This window comes from Silene latifolia, chromosome 9 (assembly GCF_048544455.1).
Source record: "Silene latifolia isolate original U9 population chromosome 9, ASM4854445v1, whole genome shotgun sequence".
Lineage (NCBI taxonomy): Eukaryota > Viridiplantae > Streptophyta > Magnoliopsida > Caryophyllales > Caryophyllaceae > Silene > Silene latifolia.
The window spans coordinates 135,998,146-136,004,734 of record NC_133534.1 but is presented as its reverse complement, the minus strand read 5'-3'; the positions used below and the strand labels follow the sequence as shown (position 1 = coordinate 136,004,734).

The following is a 6,589-nucleotide window of genomic DNA, read 5'->3' as shown; positions in this document are numbered from 1 at the left end:
TCTCAAATGTCAAATGCCACAAGAAATTCGGAGGAAAACAACAACAAAAGCACATGAAACTCAAATACTATTGATCCCTTTATCCATCGTATCCACTTTTGTACATGGTAGAGAGGCGACGACCTTTCTTCTTGTCTAGGCAAAAAGGGGAGTTCCGCGATCCTCCAGTGTTTCTAACACCATAGGGAGCCTGCTCTTGACGAAAGCATTTAACGATTGAGGACAAGGGTACCCTAGCTTGACACAACTTGGAGGTGATTTATTGGTATCCTTCTAGGCTTAGTAGTTTGAAGAAACCATATCTATGAAGGAGTGTGTACCCTTGAATTGCTTCCCCTTTAGATAATTTTCACCACTTAGATGAGGAAAGTGACTATTCTTTTGTAGATGCATCCATTACTTGATTTTGTGTGCTTTAATGATTGGATGTGTCACCATTTTGACAAGACCCACCTTGCCTTGCAAGAAGGCATCCTACCTCATGGTTGTCTTGTTGTGAGTTGAAGGGGCGGAGTGAGACCCGCTAATTATCTCACATCGGCTATATTAGTAGGTTAGTTTGAATAAGGGCCCTAGTTTTTGTCACCTCTTTACTCGGGACGAGTAAAGGTTCGGTTTGGGGATATTTGATGTGACTCATATTTGGGCACATTTAGTCCCCTACTTGAACCTATTTTGCATATTATTATAGCGTCTCATAGCTATTTTACCCGTCAAATGCTTCTTATTTTGCTTTCCTATTGCTTTGTGTTTGATTTGTAGGAAAGGAGACAATTAGGCGGAAAATTCCCGTCTCTTAAGCCTATTTGGAAGGACATTGACGATCTTGGTTGAACGAGTATTGAAGGAAGGGAAAGAACTAAAGACCAACATTGCAAGAATAAGAAGTATGCGAAGGGAAGCATTCTGAAGAGGAATCCGAGCGTCCAAGGAGCTAAGACGCTCGTCCAAGGAGCCCGCAATCCGAGCATCCCGACTCCTCAGCCGCTCGTCCCTCCATGCAACAATCCGAGCGTTGATACGTGCATAATATATAGTCTTTTTAGCCTATTTCAGCACGTATTTTCATGCATTTTTATACTGTTTTTATAGTATTTTGCCCCGAATTGGCTACTTTGGTTCGTTTTGTCCATTTTGTAGAAATGAACACGAAAGTAGTGGAATCGTACCCTTTTTCGTCCTTTTTGCATGCATTTAGAGGAGACGAGATTTTCCTGAGTGAGACACTGCGTTGGGAGGCGTGATGGCACGGATTACGAGGCAGCCGGGCATGGACTTGAGCTAATTTGAAGACAAAGGACTCGATCGAGCAGTTTTACCACTCGATCGAGTGATTTTTACGTCCATGGTTGGTCGATCGAGTAGTTTTCTACTCGATCCTGAAGTTGCTGAAAGATGAGTTACTCGATCGAGTAACTATCTACTCGATCGAGTAGATTATGCTGAGGTTTTGCTCGATCGAGTGGTTTTATTCCACTCGATCCAGTGGTTTTCGCTGTTATGGGCTTTTATTTAGCCCGTGAGTGTTTTATTTCGCAAAACTTATTTACTCTCTTATTTAAGCACGCTTTACTTAGGTCATTAGCACCAGATTTTATTGACTACTTAGCTTTTATCAAACTTTACTGCGTTAAACATTCTTCTTCACTGTAACCTTGTTCTTGGGATTGTTTTGCTCGGATTTTGTGTTCTTTACGCCGGATTCGCACGATTGTAATCCCTTTCTCTTTCCTCACTACTACAAAAATGATATCTACAGGCGCTTCCCTTACGACGCTTATACAAAAATTGCCAACTCAAGTGAATTAAAACCCATAAAAAGGCGCTTTTACAAAGCACACCAGATAAGCGCTGTACAAATCTCAAATAGAAAAGGCGGTACTCCAAAATATTCACCGCCAAACTAATACGCCTTTCATTTGTAAACTCTTGAATTGAAGAAAGAAAGGAGCAACCTCTTCCTCCTTCCACATTTACGAAGCCTAAGCAAAATTTAGATCTCCCTCACACTTTTAGGCATGATATACTCTTATATGTATTCATCTTTGTATTTCTTATTGTGAAATTTGAATAAGCAAAAGAATACTCGTGTTTTTCTTTTTTATAATTAGGTTTTTATTCGAATTTGTTGTTTTATTATAACTAGGCTAGACAAAGATCAAAACTTTATGCATAATACGTATCAGACCAACAATTGTTATTGTTTTTTGTTCTATTTCTCATCAATTTCACAATTGTCTAGTTTTTTTTTCCAGAAAATTGGGGGTTTTGCTTTCTTAATTTTTGAAGGCAAGGTTTTGACTATTACATGTCTGATTTGGGTATGCTAGGTCTTTTCTTCGTTGGATTCTTTCCAATTAACGATTTTTATTAGTTTGAACGATTTTTGTAATGTTGTATGTTCATTGTTGTTATGTTGTCTTATCTATTATCCGACTTCATCACCAATATTGATGGCCTTTTTTCAATAATGTCATGTGTTGAGTTGGATTTCGAGATTTTGTTGTTATCCGACTTGCGTTTTATGTTCTGTTGTGATGAATAATGTCCTCCACAATTCAACCTGAGGCCCTTAAGGATTAAGAGAGACCAAGGACACTTGGATGACACAGTTTTCAAAGAGGTCGAAATTTGACTAACGGAAAAATCTAGCGCCCAGAATGAACTAGAACAATGTGAATTTGGTAGTTAGTTGTGAATTGTGAAGTTTTCTTTTGTATAATTCATACGAGTACAATTTTAGCTTCAAAATGTGGATGAGATGATAAGTGACTGTCAGTATGTGAACTTTTGTTGGTTCATGTTGCAGGTTCTTAAGGACTTAAGGAGGAGCAATAAAGATTTTGTGGTCGTCTCTTTTAAGAGAGCTTGTCATTCAAATAGTTTTCAAACAGTTCCATTCAGACATTTAGCACTTTATTTAGCTTTAAGACGTTCTTGTCATATGAAGAGCATAGATTTTCTATTTGAGACGTATAATGTGTCTTTATGATATGGCAGGATAGAAGTAGTAAGACTTTTGAGTTATCTTGGAGCTAACATTTTTAGTCTTGCAATGTGTCTTGTTAACAAGGTGAGGTATTCGTAGAAGGTAAGCCTTTCATTAAATACGATTATATGTTTCATGCCTGGATCCCCTTTATATTTGTTTTCTCTAATATAATCAGTTCCCTTGAGTAATTAAATTTCAGTGGATTCATAACTTGCAAGATGCATCATAAATGCTACAGATTATATGAACAAGGAAACACTATGCTCTTGGTTTCCTCGAGTAACTTAGAGTAAGTTTGTCTTTATTTTGATTGTCACTAGATATCAAGTCTTCTTCTGCTTAGTTCCATAACTTGCAAGATGCATTGCAAGAATTTTTGAATAGGCCAATACATCATAGATGCTATAGATTATAGATAAGTAATGTAGTGTACAATTTGGTACCGTATTTATCTATCTTTTTCTTGCTCTTTCTCTGTAGGATGACAACGGTGGTCACGAAACTAGCACATATGTGAAATACCTGCTACGAAAGGAATGAAAGTATCATGTTTTTATAGGTGAGTACTGAGTAGTGGTATGGAGACATTGTTTAAGCAGCTACAATATATATTGTCTACCTTTAGAATGTTAACATGTACTCATGGGTTAATAATGGAACTATAATTGTTGGTTTTATGTCTTGGTTATTAGGTGGCTGGCCTAATTTAGTCTTTAAAAGAGCTTGTTTTGCTGATAAGCTTATTTTTATCATTGTTGAGGGACTGGAGCAGTAGGCATGAACTGAAGCTCTAGTGTATTCGAAGTTCAAAGGAACATTCCTAAACAAAAACGATTCCTATGAGCGTGGCTGTTAGGCGCCTTGGAGTTTTGCTGCTCTGATTGGTGAAGGAGAATACAAGATGAGGTGCAATGCAATAAGAAGATTATTAAATGCTACTATGCAATTTGCAGATTAAGGAAGGTTGCTGTGCAATTGCAAGTTATGGCATGTATCCAATTAGATTATGAATATGTTCTAAGTTGATTAGATACCAACGAGGTTAGTTCTAGGGGCAATGTTTTCCTATTAAAAGATTGTTTTGGTTTTCCTTAGTTTGTATTTAGTTTTGGGGCTGGTTTATGTTTTTTAGTCTATAGTGGAATTGAATTTTGTATGAATGGTGTAATTTTATTATTACTGGAATTTTTTACTGTTTACAAAAGAGAATGTTTTTTTTTTTTTTAGCTGAAATGTGAGTATATATTTATATCATAAAAAACCAAACGTCCATATACAAGATTAGGGGTTCAAACCCCGTAGAGCTCAAAAAAAACCAAACAGCAACCAAACCTACTCAAACATATTCTCATTGCTAATCAAAGCAACTAAGCCAACCATTGGTGCTGTGACACAAACCAGGGCCTGCTTTGCTGCGTCCTCTTCTTCCTGCAATATCCTCAACTGTTTTGCTACATATTCGGGCCTCGTAACCGAGCATCAAGTCTTGTATTGTTTCTCTGGTACCACATAGTATATAGATAGACATTGAATACCATAGTCATTGCTTTCCACTGTAGACTATTTTCCCTCCCATTCTGGAGCTCATTAAGACTAGGCAATGATCTCCCGGCCAGTAGCAATAGGCGCCCGATTCTCGCATTTGTAAGTACATTCATAGAAGAGATGAGCCATTGTTTCGGGTAGCTCCCCATAGATTAAGCACAAGTTGTCCTCACGAAACCAAAGCGGTGCAAACTGGTTTTAAGATTTAATCCTTCCTGCATAATAAGCCAAGTAATGATTGAATGTTTGGGTACGTTCCAACTGTTCCATACCAGAGAACACCAATCTACCTTAGGTTGCTGATTGCAGAGCCATCTATATCCATTCTTGAGTGTATAACCCTTCTCATCAGGCACCCAACAGTTCTCAACAAATCCCTCCTTCAGTTTTTCCTTAGTCTTACATATATTTTTCCAAGTACAGGGAGAGTCTGCAGGTGGAGAATAAGAATGCCAGTTCTGGTTTTTCAAGTACACATTACTTATCCACCTTATCCACAACCCGTCGGCTTTGCTATACACCCAATTCACCGGTTTCCCTACAATTTGCCCGAGCCCAAGCCTCCACTTTCTTAATGCCTAATCCACCAGCATCTTTAGGCATAGTAACTCTATCCTAAGCTACTAATGGTACTCTGTGGTAGTCAGGACTTCCATCCCAGAGATAATTTCTACAAATTGCTTCTATTCTCCTTAGCACAACTTTGGGAATCAAGAACATAGTAGCCCAGTAAGTGTGAAGAGTGCTTAGCACTGAATTGATGACGGTAATCCTGCCTGCATAAGAGAGCTTCTTGGCCCCCAAACCTCTAATCCTTCTAATAATTTTTTCAGTTAAACAACTACAGTCTTTCTTGCTCAATTTACCTGGCTGTATTGGAACCCCCAGATACCTGAAGGGCATTGTGCCCTCCTGAAACCCAGTGACTATCAAAATATCATTCTGTAGCTCAGGTACCATACCACTGAAGAATATTTCAGACTTTGTATTATTCATTCTCAAACCAGAAGCATTAGAGAATGAGGTGAAAGCCTTCATAAGAAGCATAATTGAAGGAGCATCCCCTTTGCAAAACATGAGAAGATCATCTGCAAACATCAGGTGGGTGAGCTTTAAATTCTTACACAGTGGATGATAGTGGAAGGGCCATCTCTCTGTAGCAAAGGCAATAAGTCTAGTCAAGTACTCCATGCAAATAGTGAAGATTAGAGGGGAGATTGGATCACCCTGTCTAAGCCCTCTTTGCCCTTTGAAATAGCCAAAATTGCTTCCATTCAGGACCAGAGTAAAGGAGGTGGACTTGATGCAAGCCATGACCAGATTTGTGAAATGAGTAGGGAAGTTGAGGCCAGAAAGAAGCTGCTCCACAAAATCCCATTCTACAGTGTCATAGGCCTTCTGGAGATCTATTTTGAAGAGGCATCTAGGAGATACATGGCTTCTAGCATACAAATGCACAATATCTTGACAAATTAAGACATTCTCAATAATTGACCTACTCTGGATAAAAGCTCCCTGATTGTCATGAATAATATCAGGTAATACAAGAGCCAACCTATTGCATAGAAGCTTGGATATAACCTTGTAGATCATGTTACAGCAAGCAATAGGCCTAAATTGCTTAACAGAAGTGGGCGTATCACACTTAGGGATTAGTGTAATATTTGTGGCATTGATCCGTTGGAGAATCGACTGTAGTAAAAAAATGCAACAATGTTGCATAGACATCCTTCCCTATCATATCCCAAGTATCCCTGAAAAACCACCTTTGGAATAGCCATCAGGCCCTGGGGGCTTTGTCTTTAGGTATAGAAAAGACTGCCCGCTTCACCTCCTCATAAGTGACACTGCTATTAAGAATTGCAATATGTTTCGAGCTGCATACTTTTCCCTTAGCCAAGACAAAGACTTTGACTTCCTCGGTGGGACTCTTCTTACCTAGCAGATCCTCATAGTAGTCTAAGAATGCATGCTCAATGGCTTCAGTATCAGTGCAAAGTTGTCCTTCCTTATCCTCAATTTGGATAACCCTATTTCTCAGGCATCTCTTCT

General features: G+C 38.7%; 1 long non-coding RNA gene across 3 annotated transcripts; it reads left to right on the top strand.

Moving 5' to 3' along the window:
* The first annotated feature begins 1,626 nt into the window (after positions 1–1,626).
* LOC141600096 (uncharacterized) lies at positions 1,627–4,196 on the top strand. Of its 3 annotated transcripts, none has more exons than XR_012524136.1 (4): positions 1,627–2,016; positions 2,810–3,281; positions 3,473–3,551; positions 3,765–4,196. It is a non-coding gene; the product is annotated as an uncharacterized LOC141600096 (long non-coding RNA). The 3 variants fall into 3 exon arrangements; XR_012524135.1 differs by having other exon boundaries at positions 3,753–4,196; XR_012524137.1 differs by lacking the exon at positions 1,627–2,016 and adding an exon at positions 2,030–2,321 and having other exon boundaries at positions 3,753–4,196.
* The last annotated feature ends 2,393 nt before the right edge of the window (positions 4,197–6,589 follow it).